At 44.1% G+C, this 9,415-nt stretch overlaps 1 long non-coding RNA gene across 1 annotated transcript; it reads right to left on the bottom strand.

Moving 5' to 3' along the window:
* Positions 1-2,355: 2,355 nt before the first annotated feature.
* Positions 2,356-6,343, bottom strand: LOC137839964 (uncharacterized). The gene is made up of 3 exons (XR_011086351.1): positions 3,743-6,343; positions 3,191-3,334; positions 2,356-2,560 (listed from the first exon to the last, which is right to left on the bottom strand). It is a non-coding gene; the product is annotated as an uncharacterized lncRNA (long non-coding RNA).
* Positions 6,344-9,415: the final 3,072 nt, after the last annotated feature.

The following is a 9,415-nucleotide window of genomic DNA, read 5'->3' as shown; positions in this document are numbered from 1 at the left end:
CTGTCGGGTGTCTTCACGGACATCTTTAACGTTTCCCTGCAGCAGGCCATCGTCCCCTCGTGTTTCAAGGCTGCCACCATCGTTCCTGTGCCGAAGAAACCTGCACCGTCCTGCTTCAATGACTACCGCCCTGTGGCACTGACGCCCATCATCATGAAGTGCTTTGAGCGGCTGGTCATGGAGCACATCAAGTCCGTTCTCCCCCCCACCATTGACCCTTTCCAGTTTGCGTACCGTGCCAAGCGGTCCTCTGAGGATGCCATCTGCTCTGCCCTCCACTCGGCCCTCACCCACCTGGAGAGAAAGGACTCATATGTGAGGTTGCTGTTTGTGGACTTCAGCTCTGCCTTCAACACCATTGTGCCGCAACGACTCATCTGCAAACTCGACGAGCTGGGCCTCAGTACCTCCCTCTGCAACTGGCTACTGGACTTCCTCTGTCAGAGGCCTCAGGTGGTGCGTGTTGTCGACAAAATCTCCGCCAGCATCACGCTGAGCACGGGGGCCCCCCAGGGCTGCGTGCTCAGTCCATTGCTCTTCACCCTGATGACGCATTACTGCACTGCGACCTACAGCAACAACCGCATAGTGAAGTTTGCTGACGACACGACTCTGGTGGGTCTCATCACGAAGGGCGACGAGACTCGGTACAGGTCGGAAATGGACCTTCTGACCACGTGGTGCAGGGACAACAACCTCCTGCTGAACGTCAATAAGACCAAGGAAATCATTGTTGACTTCCGGAAGGGTCACACAACACACCTGCCGCTGATCATCGACGGTGCTGTGGTGGAGAGGGTGAGCTGCACCAAGTTCCTGGGGGTGCACATCAGTGAGGACCTCTCCTGGTCCGCAAACACCTCGTCACTGGCAAAGAAAGCTCAGCGCCGCCTGTACTTCCTGCGGAAGCTCAGGCGTGCATGTGCTCCTCAGGCAGTCCTGTCTACATTCTACCGTGGCACCATTGAGAGCGTCTTCACCAGTTGCATCGCTGTCTGGGGTGGTAACTGCACTGAACAGAACTTGAAGGCCCTGCAGCGCATAGTGAATACGGCTGGTAAGATTATTGGTGCTTCACTCCCCTCCCTGAAGGACATTTACACCTCCCATCTCGCCCGCAAGACAACCTCGATTGCCAGAGATGTGAGTCACCCGGCTCACTCTTTGTTTGACCTTCTGCCCTCTGGGAAGAGGTACAGGAGCCTGCGCTCCCGCACCACCAGACTCGCCAACAGCTTCTTTCTGTTAGGGCCCTGAACTCGCTACCCCCTTCTGCGTAGCGTGCGGCACTGTTGCGCTATTTTCGGGAATGTCTGCTGTACGCACACTTGCTCCTTTTTTTTCTGCTCCTCTTATTTATTTATTTATTGTTGTGTTATTTATTCATTATTTATTCAGCACGCTTTTGTTATACTTGTTTACTTGTTTGTCTGTTGTGAGCCATGTCTTGTCACCGTGGGATGGGGGGAACGAAATTTCGATTTCTTTGTGTGTCTTTAGCATGTGGAGAAATTGACAATAAAGCTGACTTTGACTTTGACTTTGAAATGGTATTTTGGTGTCGGAATTGTCAATAACAATTTATCACAATTAAAAAAAAATATTGTTGGAAAAATATGGGGGAAAAAATGAAAGCATCTATTGAATTGATACAACTCTATCCATCCATCCATCCATCCATCCATCCATCCATCCATCCATCCATCCATCCATCCATCCATCCATCCATCCATCTTCTTCCGCTTATCCGGGATCGGGTCACGGGGGCATTAGCTTTAGGAGGGACTCCCAGACTTCCCTCTCCCCAGCCACTTCATCCAGCTCATCCCGGGGATCCCAAGGCGTTCCCAGACCAGCTGAGAGACATAGTCTCTTCAGCGCGTCCTGGGTCGTCCCCGGTGTCTCCTACCGGTCGGACATGCCCGGAACACCTCCCCAGGGAGGCGTCCAGGAGGCTTCCTGATGAGATGCCCGAGCCACCTCATCTGGCTCCTCTCAACGTGGACGAGCAGCGGGAGTCTCTCCCGGATGACCGAGCTTCTCACCTTATCTCTAAGGGAGAGCCCGGACACCCTGCGGAGTATACTCATTTCAGCTGCTTGTACCCTGGATCTCGTTCTTTGGGTCACGACATTGATACTAATACATAACTAATTACTAGAACTAATACATTTAATATAATGACGCAACACACAATTTATACACGGACAACTAAATATAACTAAGTGGTGAAATATATGATCATAATTTAGATTAAATTAATTTAATTCAATGAAAAAAAATTAAACAATGACTATTTTGTGCATTTAACTTTAAACTTTAATAAGAGAACATTTTAAACAGAACAATAAACAAGTAACAAGAAATACAAACAATAGAACAAAAAATAAAACAAAATTACCACAAAAACCCCCTCTGGGGGAAAATTAGGGCCGTCGGGGAATCTTTGGTTTCACGTAGTCAATGGAACCCTTTTGGTGGCATTTGTGGCGTCCATGAGCTCCACTTGCTCTCTTTTTATTTTAAAGGCCACAACATGAAACGCCTCTTCTTCCAGTTTCTGCGTAAAGAAGTGTCATGATAATTTATTAAGTGTTTAAAACACCACGAGAAAACATGATGGATGGATGGATGGATGGATGGATGGATGGATGGATGGATGGATGGATGGATGGATGGATGGATGGATGGATGGATGGATGGATGGATGGATGGATGGGTAAGTAAGTAGGTAGGTCAGACAGACAGACAGACAGACAGACAGACAGACAGACAGATAGATAGATAGATAGATAGATAGATAGATAGATAGATAGATAGATAGATAGATAGATAGATAGATAGATAGATAGATAGATAGATAGATAGATAGATAAGATGGATTGATCGATCGATAAATTAAAACCTAAAACAGTTTGATTAATTTAATGACCATAATGTCAACCACAATGATTTTATACAGTTAAGGAAGCAAGTGAAATTGTATGTCTTCCTGATAGGGCTGTATCTGAGACAAAATCTTATAAAGTTGATGATCCAGATTTTGAGAAAACTCCTAAAACAGAATCTGACTTCAGCCTTGATGATGATGAGCCACTGATAGCAGTGCATCCCAAGTAAATAACAGTATTGATTCAATTTAGAATACCTTCGTTTATACACATAGGAAAAAACTGCTTGCTTTTGGTACCTTTATCACAGTATTTTCTGTGGAGTGGAGCTCCACGCCTCCAGAACAGGATGTCTTCAGGTGCGTCATGGACAGCCGCTGTCCGACTGTTACCTGGAAAAGGTTGGTCTCTCGCCACCTGACCACCTTTATTTCCCTTTGATCCTATAATGAAAATGTCAAATTAGTACTAGCTGTTGAAATGTAGATCTAGACTACAATTACTAAGGCAACAAAGCTAGAGACATACTCAAGAAACTGGTGTCAAATTTCTGTCCTACAAAACCAGTGTCTTGCATGTTTAGACGTCTCCCTCCTCTAATATACATGATTGTATGCAAACTGCATGGGTGATATTAGAGGAGTGAGCTATCTAAAGCTTGGAAGGGATCAGGCCTTGATGCCCTAAGGCAGGGGTCCTTATATTTCTGACACGTAACGGGTCCGTGGTGCAAAAGAGGTTGGGGACCACTGCCCTAAGCGACCTTACTCAAGTAAAATGTGAGTGTGTGTGATATATCTATATTTAGACACACACACACGCACACAATGTTAGAGGGAGAAATTGTTTACTTTTTTTAAACAAAAGATGCCCAATAGGACCGAAACCCCACGTGTCAGCACCATCTTGATGGCGGATCTAAAACAGAAAGAGATTAATAAACATCAATACTTCATGAAAGAGAGGTAGCGAAAAGAGAGAGATTGATTTTACAGTAGAGACAATGCCGTCTGTCGTAAACAGGACATGGCGGATGTCCTTCAAGGCTTTGTCAATGCTTGGAGGGTACAGCAGAGCTGTCCCCTTCACCTCCAAATCTGGCGTCACCTCCATCCCTCCAGCCACGTAAATGGTGGTGTTGTGCCGGGAGAAGAGGACCCCTTCTTCTCTTCCCCGGCCACAATTAATAAAGCGAAAAGTACTTCCGACAGAGATGAAATTCTCAAACAGAACAAATTTGCACAGATGGTGGCCATCACAGAAGGCCACCACTGTGTCATAGTGGGAGGCCCCAGCCTCCACCGTGCCATCCTCTTTTAGGACCCATCTTGTATATTTCGTCATGGTTTTTAAGGCCACCACTTTGGCCGTGAGCGCCGCCGGCAATTGATGGAGCGTCCAGAGGTTTTCCACTTTGAAAATAAAAATAATAACTGGTCAGCAGAGATATAATTATTATAGCACTTATATATGGTTTAATTAGTCTACATAATGACAGAAATTGATTTCATAAAATAGCTGTCAAACTTGGATCAAGGAGAGGACTCGGATGCAGAGTGACAACAAAAAAGGAATTTATTCTAACAGGCTGGAGTCAGCAAAAAAAACAAAAGAGGGAAAACGAGGTGGCAAAAAACAAAAACTGAAATACACAGAGCTTAGGCTTGATGACAAAGGTTTCTTCAATAACTAGGTTCTCAAAAAGGACTCTTTAACTGACGATCGCTGGTGCTCTGGACGGGACAAGACACACTGGCACAAGACAAGGGGAAGACTCTGACTAAATACACAGAGAAGGGTAAGGGCACAGGTGCAGACAATTGGGATTAAGGAAGGCAAGCAGACTGACGCACAGAGGAAGGACCCACGAACTGAAACGAGAGGAGAGTTACTTATCAAAATAAAACAGGAAGTGACAATACGACAAAAAAGACAAAACAACAAGGACCTACAAAACATAACGGCATGAGACATACCTCTGGCCGCATAATTCCCGAGTGACTTCTTCGAAGGGCTTCAAAATGTCACAGGCCTGCTTTATTCCCTCCCATTCCTCTGGTGTTAGGATTGATAATTTTGGATTTGCAAGTGCTAAAGTTGTAATTATTGCATCTTTGTTCACAAGAGTACTTTGGATCATGTAGAACAGGGGTGCTCAATACGTCGATCGCGATCGACCAGTCGATCGCCAAGCTACTACTGATCGATCGCATGACGTTTAAAAAAAAAGAAAAATGCTGTATGCTAGAATCCAGCCCATCGCTTGATTGACATACAGGTAGGCCTGTCGGGAGGCAATCACAGTGAACCGCACATGAGCAATAGACAGTGACTACAACCCCTCACCGCAGCATGTTTAACGGCCACGCACACACAAACCGCCAACGTTTATAAGCTTATCAACGCACGCACTCGCTTTTTTTCTTTTCTCCCAGCCGGTGTTACATGTCAACTTGCTCCCATGTTATCTTGCTCCCCGTCTCGAGTTACGACTGTTAGGGTAAAGCGAGTTGCGCAGTTTTGTGTTTCGCGAAAGAATTTCATTGTACGAAGAAAAGTGCTTTCCTTTTGTACACATGACAATAAACACTTTGAATCTTGCAGATTTGTCACAAGCGACGTCGAACTTGCCTGATTGCAAACTGTTCAAATTCTCAATAAAAACGTTGAACGAAATGTCTCGTTTACATTTTGGACTGGCTGCAAGAAATAGCAAACACTAAAAAAAAAAATGAAAAAATAGAACAGTTATAAGCGGGATTTGAACCCGTGACGCAAAGAAATAAAGCACAGCTCACTTGCCACCGCCTAAACCGCTGTGCTATCGTACACGCACTGCAACAGGAACAAATTATCTTAAATATAGCCAAAACTAAATTACTCGGCGAGGGTACGTGTTGATGTGATGCCTTGTGTCTACCCGCCCATGTTAACTGGCTCCTCGGAACCAACTTGACATGGTCGCGTTCCCAGGCTCCACACCAAACTCGCAGCAGGGAATCATGCATTTATGACATGATCAACTTTCTAGACACATAAGGAATGGGTTCAAGCACTAAAGCAGTGGTGTTATATTGATCGGCTTTGTGTATTAATAGGAGTGTGGAGAGAACAGAATTTCACAAATGGTTGTCTGTCATGCGATGCGACGCGTGGTGGGTGAGCGGTGTGATATACAAAGGTTTACCGCTGAAAAGATGGTACACTTGCACAGCCCCCCAACCAAGGATGATTTACTGTTCTGCTAAGTTTAATATCAGAGCACTCTTTGCACAATGTTGACATTCAAAAGTCTTTAGAGGCATTTGAACACACGCGCGCCCAATGTTCAAGTTTGTTTGCACCACCATGTCAGGGATGATGTCATTGCATGGATTTTGAAATAGTAGTGTAAGGACCGTTAAAATGTGATGAATAATTAGAGACAAACAACTGAAAAGTCAATAAAGGTGAATTTTACTTGTGTAACACAAACATAATGTAATACAATACATGAAACGCCTCTTCTTCCAGTTTCTGCGTAAAGAAGTGTCATGATAATTTATTAAGTGTTTAAAACACCACGAGAAAACATGATGGATGGATGGATGGATGGATGGATGGATGGATGGATGGATGGATGGATGGATGGATGGATGGATGGATGGATGGATGGATGGATGGATGGATGGATGGATGGATGGATGGGTAAGTAAGTAGGTAGGTCAGACAGACAGACAGACAGACAGACAGACAGACAGACAGATAGATAGATAGATAGATAGATAGATAGATAGATAGATAGATAGATAGATAGATAGATAGATAGATAGATAGATAGATAGATAGATAAGATGGATTGATCGATCGATAAATTAAAACCTAAAACAGTTTGATTAATTTAATGACCATAATGTCAACCACAATGATTTTATACAGTTAAGGAAGCAAGTGAAATTGTATGTCTTCCTGATAGGGCTGTATCTGAGACAAAATCTTATAAAGTTGATGATCCAGATTTTGAGAAAACTCCTAAAACAGAATCTGACTTCAGCCTTGATGATGATGAGCCACTGATAGCAGTGCATCCCAAGTAAATAACAGTATTGATTCAATTTAGAATACCTTCGTTTATACACATAGGAAAAAACTGCTTGCTTTTGGTACCTTTATCACAGTATTTTCTGTGGAGTGGAGCTCCACGCCTCCAGAACAGGATGTCTTCAGGTGCGTCATGGACAGCCGCTGTCCGACTGTTACCTGGAAAAGGTTGGTCTCTCGCCACCTGACCACCTTTATTTCCCTTTGATCCTATAATGAAAATGTCAAATTAGTACTAGCTGTTGAAATGTAGATCTAGACTACAATTACTAAGGCAACAAAGCTAGAGACATACTCAAGAAACTGGTGTCAAATTTCTGTCCTACAAAACCAGTGTCTTGCATGTTTAGACGTCTCCCTCCTCTAATATACATGATTGTATGCAAACTGCATGGGTGATATTAGAGGAGTGAGCTATCTAAAGCTTGGAAGGGATCAGGCCTTGATGCCCTAAGGCAGGGGTCCTTATATTTCTGACACGTAACGGGTCCGTGGTGCAAAAGAGGTTGGGGACCACTGCCCTAAGCGACCTTACTCAAGTAAAATGTGAGTGTGTGTGATATATCTATATTTAGACACACACACACGCACACAATGTTAGAGGGAGAAATTGTTTACTTTTTTTAAACAAAAGATGCCCAATAGGACCGAAACCCCACGTGTCAGCACCATCTTGATGGCGGATCTAAAACAGAAAGAGATTAATAAACATCAATACTTCATGAAAGAGAGGTAGCGAAAAGAGAGAGATTGATTTTACAGTAGAGACAATGCCGTCTGTCGTAAACAGGACATGGCGGATGTCCTTCAAGGCTTTGTCAATGCTTGGAGGGTACAGCAGAGCTGTCCCCTTCACCTCCAAATCTGGCGTCACCTCCATCCCTCCAGCCACGTAAATGGTGGTGTTGTGCCGGGAGAAGAGGACCCCTTCTTCTCTTCCCCGGCCACAATTAATAAAGCGAAAAGTACTTCCGACAGAGATGAAATTCTCAAACAGAACAAATTTGCACAGATGGTGGCCATCACAGAAGGCCACCACTGTGTCATAGTGGGAGGCCCCAGCCTCCACCGTGCCATCCTCTTTTAGGACCCATCTTGTATATTTCGTCATGGTTTTTAAGGCCACCACTTTGGCCGTGAGCGCCGCCGGCAATTGATGGAGCGTCCAGAGGTTTTCCACTTTGAAAATAAAAATAATAACTGGTCAGCAGAGATATAATTATTATAGCACTTATATATGGTTTAATTAGTCTACATAATGACAGAAATTGATTTCATAAAATAGCTGTCAAACTTGGATCAAGGAGAGGACTCGGATGCAGAGTGACAACAAAAAAGGAATTTATTCTAACAGGCTGGAGTCAGCAAAAAAAACAAAAGAGGGAAAACGAGGTGGCAAAAAACAAAAACTGAAATACACAGAGCTTAGGCTTGATGACAAAGGTTTCTTCAATAACTAGGTTCTCAAAAAGGACTCTTTAACTGACGATCGCTGGTGCTCTGGACGGGACAAGACACACTGGCACAAGACAAGGGGAAGACTCTGACTAAATACACAGAGAAGGGTAAGGGCACAGGTGCAGACAATTGGGATTAAGGAAGGCAAGCAGACTGACGCACAGAGGAAGGACCCACGAACTGAAACGAGAGGAGAGTTACTTATCAAAATAAAACAGGAAGTGACAATACGACAAAAAAGACAAAACAACAAGGACCTACAAAACATAACGGCATGAGACATACCTCTGGCCGCATAATTCCCGAGTGACTTCTTCGAAGGGCTTCAAAATGTCACAGGCCTGCTTTATTCCCTCCCATTCCTCTGGTGTTAGGATTGATAATTTTGGATTTGCAAGTGCTAAAGTTGTAATTATTGCATCTTTGTTCACAAGAGTACTTTGGATCATGTAGAACAGGGGTGCTCAATACGTCGATCGCGATCGACCAGTCGATCGCCAAGCTACTACTGATCGATCGCATGACGTTTAAAAAAAAAGAAAAATGCTGTATGCTAGAATCCAGCCCATCGCTTGATTGACATACAGGTAGGCCTGTCGGGAGGCAATCACAGTGAACCGCACATGAGCAATAGACAGTGACTACAACCCCTCACCGCAGCATGTTTAACGGCCACGCACACACAAACCGCCAACGTTTATAAGCTTATCAACGCACGCACTCGCTTTTTTTCTTTTCTCCCAGCCGGTGTTACATGTCAACTTGCTCCCATGTTATCTTGCTCCCCGTCTCGAGTTACGACTGTTAGGGTAAAGCGAGTTGCGCAGTTTTGTGTTTCGCGAAAGAATTTCATTGTACGAAGAAAAGTGCTTTCCTTTTGTACACATGACAATAAACACTTTGAATCTTGCAGATTTGTCACAAGCGACGTCGAACTTGCCTGATTGCAAACTGTTCAAATTCTCAATAAAAACGTTGAACGAAAT

This window comes from Syngnathus scovelli, unplaced genomic scaffold (assembly GCF_024217435.2).
Source record: "Syngnathus scovelli strain Florida unplaced genomic scaffold, RoL_Ssco_1.2 HiC_scaffold_29, whole genome shotgun sequence".
NCBI lineage: Eukaryota > Metazoa > Chordata > Actinopteri > Syngnathiformes > Syngnathidae > Syngnathus > Syngnathus scovelli.
The sequence above is the reverse complement of the archived record's forward strand: the minus strand, read 5'-3'. Positions and strand labels throughout refer to the sequence as shown.